The sequence below is a fragment of the Panthera onca genome, chromosome B3, assembly GCF_046562875.1.
Source record: "Panthera onca isolate mPanOnc1 chromosome B3, mPanOnc1 haplotype 2, whole genome shotgun sequence".
Lineage (NCBI taxonomy): Eukaryota > Metazoa > Chordata > Mammalia > Carnivora > Felidae > Panthera > Panthera onca.
The window spans coordinates 140,579,026-140,587,870 of record NC_138344.1 but is presented as its reverse complement, the minus strand read 5'-3'; the positions used below and the strand labels follow the sequence as shown (position 1 = coordinate 140,587,870).

Here is an 8,845-nt window from a genome sequence, read left to right as displayed (position 1 = left end):
CCCATCTCTTTTCTCTAGTGATTCCCACCCACCCCCACCCCCCCCCCCCCGCCCCAGTGATTTTTAAGCTTTCCTCTTTGTCTTAGATGTTCGATAAAGCCACTGCACTTTATTTCTACTGTTTTGAGTCAACGTGAGGACCCATGTGTTTTCAATTCTGAAAAATTGTCAGCTGTCAGCTCTGCAGATACGTCTCCCTCCCACATTCTTTATTGTTTTCCTCTCCACCACGCGTATGAGACATTGTAGGTAAAACTGTATGAAATTGTTGATAGTCAACCATTCCAGACCTACAGAGAGTTCAACTTAATACACTGGAGCTTCTCTTTCTTTCTTCTTCTTTTTTTGTAACACGGGACACCTCATGAATCTGCATGCCATCTTCCTGCAGGGCCCACGCGAATCTTCTCCGTACCGTTCCAATTTTCATCTATATGCTGCTGAAGCAGGCACAGGAGCCTCTCTGCCTGTTACGCAGGTCGTAAATTACTCTTTCCTGTTATCCACTGAAGTGTTCATTTTTTTTCTGCATTCTGTGTGATTTTTAAATGTCTGTTTCAGAGTTCAATAGTTTTGTTGCAACGTATCTATTCTTCTCCTTAACCTATTTAACTTTTTTTATCTTAAAAATTTTTTTTAAGGGGCACCTGGGTGGCTCAGCCGGTTAAGTATCCGACTTCGGCTCAGGTCATGATCTCGCGGTTCATGGGTTCGAGCCCCCTGTCGGGCTCTGTGCTGACGGCTCAGAGCCTGGAGCCTGCTTTGGATTCTGTGTCTCCCTCTCTCTCTGCCCCTCCCTCACACGTGCTCTGTCTCTCAAAAATAGATCAACATATTAAAAAAAAAAATTTTTTTTAATGTTTATTTTTGAGACAGAGAGAGACAGAGCATGAATGGGGGAGGGTCAGAAAGAGAGGGAGACACAGAATCCGAAGCAGGCTCCAGGCTCTGAGCCATCAACACAGAGCCCGATGCGGGGCTCGAACTCACGGACTATGAGATCGTGACCTGAGCCGAAGTTGGACATTAACTGACTGGGCCACCCAGACACCCTGGTCTGTTTTTCTTTTTTTTCAAGTTTATTTATTTATTTATTTATTTATTTATTTATTTAGAGTTGGGGAGGGGCAGCAAGAGAGGGAGAGAGGGAATCCCAGGCAGGTTCCCCACTGTCGGTACAGAGCCCAATGCGGGGCTCGAACTCACCAACTGTGGGATCATGACCTGAGCCGAAACCAAGAGTCAGAAGCTCAGCCGATGGAGCCACCCATGCGGCCCTAACTTTTCTCTTAATGATTATATTTTTCATTTTTAGACTCTCTATTTAGTTGTTTTCTGATGTGCCTTTGTTTTTCCATTCAATCTTGTTTTTGTGTGTATTCTTCCCGTTTCTGTTTGAAGATTTTACCTACGCTTGAAGTTTGTTTTAATTTTTTCTTTTCTTTCTAGTTTTCGAGGTGAATTTCTCTCATTTGCTAAGTCTTTTGGCTGTTACTAGACCGCAGGGTGCTTTTCCTTCTTTTGCTCCTGTGGGTTGTAATTTTTTGTTGTGAGCTTATCTTTAACAGGAGGCGGCTTTCTAGGAGCCCTGTTCTCTTGGGTTTCGAGGGGATCCCTTCTGAGTAGCTTCGCATCTGCCTCTCTGAGGATCCTGTGAGTTTTATCAGCTCTGGACAAATTTTATAAGGTTTCAGCTTAGAGTTTCACAGGCGGGCCATGCTTCATGGTTGCTGGCTTTATGAAGGGACTCAGAAGCATACTCTGCCTCATTTAAGCCTAATGTCTCGTTCTTCCCCTAGACTTCAGTTCCTGTAACCAGTTCCAATATCCTGTGAGACTTTTGTCTTCAGCTTTTATCAACCACTCTGGCTTGGGTTTTAATCTCATTTTGAGCTCCTGGAGATTCTCTTTGCCTTGCTTTTGCAATTGACTTTGTATTTAAATAGTTTATCATCACATTGTATCCAAAACTTGTATTTGTTTGGAGGGGAGGTGGGTGGCGTGGATAATCTTTTCAGCATCTGCTCAGTCTACCATACGGACTGGACGTCTGAGGCCCAAGAAGTTGTTACTATTGTGGATATTTTTGATTACCATGAAAGAAATACCTAGGCCACTGTAGGTAAGGTACAAGATGCCCAATTTCCATTCTTAATGGAGGAATTTAAAAAGTACCTCGTATCGAACTTACTCACAGTCTTTGCCTTCCCCATCCCCTCACAGAAATGGTGTGTGTCAGTCAAGGGCACCCATGGGACCTGCATCTGGCCACTTCCAGCAGGCAGCTCTCTGTCCTTGTGCTTACTTGGCTCAGGGGGCCATTCCCTCCCTCCCCAGATTCTTTCTCTGTGGTAGTTCCAGGACACTGTGCTCTCCCGGTTTCTTCCCACCTCACTGGCCACTGTTCCCACCCTCTTTTAGCGAGCTTTTAATGGTTGGGCCTTCTTCCCTTCCTCAGATGCCATCTAATTCCATGGCCCCGTCTCCAAACTATATTTCCAAATTAATACGCTCCTCTCCATCTCCATTGCAGCTGTGATAGCCCATTATCTTTGGCTAGCCTGAGAAAGTGTCTCAACCGGTCTTCTTGTTCTCTTGCATATCTCGCCGTGATTCTGTCCCCGCCTAGCAGTGTCAGGATGCAAATGAATCCTGCAGTTTCACTGCTTAAAACCCCACCAGTGACTGCCCGTTGAATGCACAATAAAGCCCAATGTCACCTCTGGTCATGACCTTTCAGGCATCCCCTGATTTGGCTATTGCGTTCTCTTGCAGCCTTTCTTCCTCTCCTCCCTGTTAGCTCACATGCTCTATGTTGGCCATCTCATGCTGCCCCAGGGCCTTTGCACTTGCTGGTCCTTCCATCCGGAACACTTTGCTCCCAGCCCTGTTTCCATGGGCATCTCTTTTTCTCTCCCCCACCCAGCCTCAGTTCGAGCGCCAGCCCCTCAGAGATGCCTTCACTGGTTATCCTTGCTGAAGTAGCCCAGCGCCTCCTCCCTTCCCTCTGTACCACATTACCCTCTGCTCTTCAAGCCTTCATCATCAAATGTGATCTCATTTATGTCTTTACTCGTTTACTGTCACCCTACCTGGAAGGTACCCAAGCAGGGTCTGGGTCTGTCTTGTTCACTGTCGATTTTCCCATTTTGAGAATAATGCCTGGCGCTTAGTAAGCACTCAACAATTAGTTTTTGAAGGAATGGGTGGGTCTACTTTATGCTTCACACATATCATCTCTTGGGTTTTTTCAACAACCCTACACATAGACCTTACTGTGCCCATTATAGAGATGGGGAAAACGAGGATCCTCTGAGATTCCTAAGATTCTCAGAGCCCTGAAGACAGGAAGTTGCCAAGCCAGGCGTTGTTTTCCTGGCTGGACCCAAGGCCCATGCTCACTCTCCTGTGTCACATTGCCTCTTGTGGGCAGATTTGGGATTTGGGTGCAGAGGTCAAAACGCAGACAGTTGTTGAGTCAGGATGTCTCTTTTGTTTGAGAACAAAACCTTTTGTTTAAGCCAACGAAGAACATTCAAGTCCCCGAAGTCCCAGCACCGGATGGCATGCTTCCTTGAAAATGCCCACACAATGGTCGGCATTATGCAGAGACATTTTTTAAATCAACTCTGTTTTGGAGTCTTTCGAACCATAAAAAGATCAGTGTGAAACCACAAAACTTCTATGTTTCTTGCACTCTTAAAACTAAAGAAGAAAAAAAAGTGGGGGGGGGGGGGAAAGGGATTATTTGAACCATATTTTGCAAACGCTAGCTTCTCTCCCGGTCTGAGGTGGCTAGCCAAGTTGCAACTCGCCGCACATTTTTATGGGTCGAGTTGTTAACCTTTGCAAACAGCTGCTTGCAGTGGAATTATCGACAGGGCCCAGGTCTCCGGGCAAAAGCAGGCATGACTGCAGGCCCTACCTTTCTACCCCGGCTCCGGAGATTTAAAATGTCCTTTGGCCACGCATGCTTACTGGCACTGTGAAGAATTCCCTTGTTCTTCCATTCACTTAAGACTTGGAAGTTTTGGGAGTTGGCCCTAGAAATGTGTCGGGCCACAAGGTAAACCCAAACAGGAGAAGCAAGCGTCTTGAGGCCTAAGTTACCTGGAAAGAGTGTGGAGTCAGGCAAAGGGCTGTCCAGTGGGATGGACCAGAATTTGAATCCTGGCTTCCCAGACAGACCCTTGCTCTGGGTGATCATGGGCCAGTGGCTTGCTCTGGCCCATTCCCAGTTTCCTCATCTGTATAATGGGGCTCCTTGCCTTGTGGGCTGGACGTAAGGATTCAGCGAGACACTGCATAGACTCTGGACTCTAGAATGTGCAGGACCCCAGTTGGAATCCAACTTCAGCTCCTACCAGCTGCCCGATCTTAGGTCAGCTTAGACTAAATGTCTCTTAGACTCAGTCTCCCCATCTCACTGGGTCACATAGAGGTTTAAGTGAGAGAACGCATGCGGGGCTCTCGGCGCAAAGCCTGGCTCGTTGTTCTCAATAGATGTATCCCATTTTTGTCTTCTTCCTTTTTTTTTTTTTTTTTTTTTTAAAGTATTTATTATTTTTGGAAAAGAGAGATAGAGCATGAGCAGGGGAGGGGCAGAGAGAGAGGGAGACAGAGAATCCCAGCACACCCCACGCTGTCAGCACAGAGCCTGACGTGGGGCGCAAACCCATGAACCGTGAAATCATGACCTGAGTCGAAATCCAGAGCCGGATGCTTCATCGACTGAGCCACCCAGGACCCCCGGTCTTCTTCCTAATAATCAATTCCTAGGATACTGGATGATACTGAGCATGTCCTAAATGAGAACCATCTGTGTTATAAATGTGTCTGTCCTTAGGCTGTTCGGCCAACTTAAAAAGTTTTCTAGGTTGGTAACCGCGATGAGGTTGTGCATGCGTGTGTTCCACTTAAACTTAGAAAAACTGGGAAAAAGAAGAAAATCCTTTGTTCAGTGGAGAACATGTTTCAAAGAAAAAGTCATCAGCCAAGAATATTCAGAACCTTTTGTTATGTTTCGAAGAGATGGTTATTTTGTAGGCTCTGAGGCACTTAAACTCTGTCCAGAAATTCCTTTGGTAAATAATAATAATAGAAAATATCCTTTGGAAATAATAGAGGGGATTTAGCAAATGCCTTTCCTTCACGGATCTCAAAGGCTTTCACGTAATTTTAGGGCTTTAGCGATTTTCTTAAAAGGGTTCGACTTGCTTTCCTTTATCAGCCAGAGGTATGTTTACAGGAACTGTGGAACTTGAGAGCTGGAACAGGTCCTGGAGGTGGTTTTGTCCAGCCTGTCTCCTCCACCAGTAGGAGAGACTGAGGCCCAGAGCGGGGATGAGCAGGTGGCAGGACCGGAGGCCGGGACTCTTACAACCGGCTCAGTGCTCTTTCTGACCGCACACTTCCTGATGCCTGCGGCCTCCACGTCCTCCAAAAGGCCGACCTTATATTGACATTTGACTCCTACTTGCCCATTTCACCTTTGGGCTTCTGCCTGTGCGTGTTCGACCGGGAGGGGCAGATGAACAGTAAGGGCATGGGCTTCTCCCTGGGGCTCCCGTCCCGGAGTGTGAGTGCCCAGGCAGGCAGGGGGCCATCCCTGGCTTTGGAGTCAGGCTGGAGGCTCAAATGCTGCCTGTGACCTTGGGGGATTCACCTAAGTGCTCTGGACCTCTTTGCCTTGCCTTTAAGAGGCAGTAAGTAGTTCGTAGTTACCTGGGCAGGTTTGGGGGTTAGAATCAAGAGCCCGTGTGTCATCCCTAGAGGGTGGACTGTCTTCACCCACACGTGTGTCACATTTATCTCCCTAGTTCAGGTATGTCATTTTGCATCCTCTTGCTTTTGACTCCTTTCTCCACGGAGTTTCCATTCAACCGACATTCTAAGCCGAGCGATATGCTAGGTTTTCCTCATGTCAAGGTGAAACATGGACCTGCCATGATGGACCTTTCTAAGAAAAACCAGGGCAATGCACAGAGCCGCGTATCTGTTAGGGTGAGACAGGTGCGCTGCAGTAACAAATATCCCCCCCCACCCGCTGCGGCTCAAACACAGCAAAGCTGAACTTTGGCTCTTGCTACGCGTCTAACGCTGCTCAGCAGGAAGGCTCCGTCTGCCATAGCTCCTCAGAAACGCAGGCTGATGCAGAATCGCCATAACGTGGCCCTGCACCATCACCGGGGCCGCCCGGGGGAGGAGAACGAGGGGTCACACCGAGACTCTTAGGGCTCCCGCCAGAAGTGACACACGTCATTTCTGCTCATAGGTCATGGGCCAACGCCAGTCAGACGGCCACACCTGACTTCGAAGGACGTGAGGAGCTGCGGTCTTTCACCTGCCTGGAAAGAGAGCTGGCGTATCCGCGTGCCTCGGTTTCCCCACCTGTAAAAGCGGGAGGCATGACCAGCGGGGACCATGCATTCTGAGGCAGTGCTCGGTCCTGCCTCCTGTGCGACTGGAGGAAGATTGCTCGTGTTCACCTTCAGAGAGTTGGCGGGGAAGTGGGTGTAGCCGGCGTTTAGAACTAATTTAGGTTTCTGATTTCCAGAGAGATGCCTTTATTTTGGGCCTCCTTTCCCTTCTGCTCTTAAATTCTGGCAGAAGTATTTTCAAGGTTATGGTTATTACATCAATTATTTTTCTAATTTCTTTTTTGAGTGAAATCCATTTTTGCAGAGCGAAGAAGGAGTGGTGCGAAACGGGTTTAATAAGGGGAGGGAAGCCATACTTTTGGCAGGAGAATCGTGACACTTCCAAAGTGAGTAATTATGGATGGGGTGAGCTTGAAACCGACTTTCACAGCAAATCCCCCTGCTGTTTCCAATTGGGTTTGTTGGTTAGCTTTAAATCTTGCCCTGGCTTTTTCCACTGCTGCTAGAAATCCTCGCCCCACGGCTGTGGGCCCTGCTCGTGGCGGCCGCATTTCCAGAGCTGGTGAAGGCACGGGGGTCGTCCTGAAATACCAGCTCAGAGACTGGTTTCTGTGAAAATCTCAGGCCACTATCTGCGGGTGCCAGGGACCTCCTTGAAGGCCTTGTGACCGAGCTTATTTCCAAACGATAGATGTGTAACTCAGTTTAGGGTGGCCCCTGGCTCTGGGGTTGAGTCTACTTTCTAAGGGGAGCAAGTGTGGGCCACCTGTGCTCATCGCCCGTCCACTTCTGGATTCCGTGGGGCCCCCTGGCATGTCCCTTGCCTTCCCGTGGTGGTCCTTTCTCAGCTGCTTGAGGACCAGCGGGGAGGTCCAGGAATATGTTCCTGAGAGCTCTCTGTGGCCACATCCTTGCCCCTGGCCACGCGGCTGGTGGAGGGAATGCCATGGGCTTGCCACCTTCCATGCTCTCTCGGAAGCTCTGTCCTCAGACAGACCAAACCTCTCCTCCACGGCTCATCCCGGACTCGGATCCCTTTTCCATTGAAAATGCCAGCACCTAACTCTTTGACCTCATGTTTGGCTTCAGCAGTTTTCTCTTGTGATTGACCTTCATTTTCCGACGATGAGGATCTGGGGTGCAGGTGAAGTTCAAGCAGCCCCCGCCTGGGTTGGCATCACCCCTCAGGCTGGGTGACCCCAGACCTGGGGACTCTCGGGTAGCAGGTACTGGCCACACAGAGGTTGGGGAGCCAGTCCCCACCCCAAGGGCCTGCCGGGCTGGGGAGAGGGACAGGCTCAGGACCGGGCAGCACGAATGCAGAGGTTACTTTAGAGATTCTACGGGGCTGTGGGCCCACAGAGGGGGCAGAGCCAGCCTGGGGGGCAGTGGGAGAGCAGCGCCTTCCTGGGGGAGGAGGGGCTGCCAGAAGGATGGAGGAGTCGGCCAGGCAGAGGAGGAGGGGGGTTCCAGAGATAACATATGCAAAGGCCCAGAGGTATGAGAATGCACACACAGTGCTGAACCATGGGCCACGCGGTCCTGCCGAGCACGGAGGGTGAGGCTGAATGAGTGACGTGGGGGCAGGAAAGGCCCGGATGGGCCGACACGGGCAGGGCCTGAGGTTCTCAGTTAAGGAACTTGGCTGAAGAGGTACCGGGTGTCACGGGGGCTTTAGGAGGCGCTCTGACTTGGACGGGAGGGAGAGACCGGCCAGTTCTGGGTCGTGGGGAGCGACGACAGAGACCTGCAAGGACACAGTGAGGTGTAATGCACTCAATTATGTCCTCTTCCTTCACAGCTGCGGGGTAACGAGAAAAAAAATGCATGAGTGACGGACATCCCAGTCCCGAGGCAAGGTCAGTATAGACAAAGAGTAGACTTTCTTTTTCACCCTTGGAGCCCCCGAGCCGGGGGGCCTCCTGTCACTAAGGTGTTTGGGGCTGACATAAGAGCTTGGGCCCATTCCTGTGCCTGCCCGCTGGTGGGGAGGGGTCCCCAGACATCGTCGGGGCACTCCCTGTGTGGCCAAGGGGAGCAGGATGGAGCCCAGGGATGGCTGAGGAGGCCTCTCGGAGGGGGGCGGAGAGGGAGCAGAAAGCCACGGGCCACGTCGGCCGTGTCCCCCGCCCCTGGCCATGCGTGGCCACATTCCACAGGCTTCCGTCCTGGCAGGGGAAGGCCAGCCACGGGTGGGGGCGGCAGAAGCGAATCTTGCCAATGCTGGCCTTTCACATAATGTGTTGCAGCCGTAATAGAATTCTCCTTAAATTTCAAACAGAAATTTTCATCGGCAGTGTTTTGGGAAGGGTATTATTACGGAACTTCTAATTCCCACTGCCGCTAAGTACGTATTAATAACAAGGAGAAGTGTGGAAATGTGCTCTAGCCAACGGCGCTTGACATTTAGTGGATGAATTAAAGTTTACAGAGAAACGGGTCTTTAGCTAGTAATATTAGTGGGC

The 8,845-nt window shown here is 50.0% G+C and overlaps 1 non-coding gene across 1 annotated transcript; it reads right to left on the bottom strand.

Moving 5' to 3' along the window:
• Window positions 1-346: 346 nt before the first annotated feature.
• Window positions 347-449, bottom strand: LOC132670535 (U6 spliceosomal RNA). The gene has a single exon (XR_009606767.1). It is a non-coding gene; the product is annotated as a U6 spliceosomal RNA (small nuclear RNA).
• Between the last annotated feature and the right edge of the window lie 8,396 nt (window positions 450-8,845).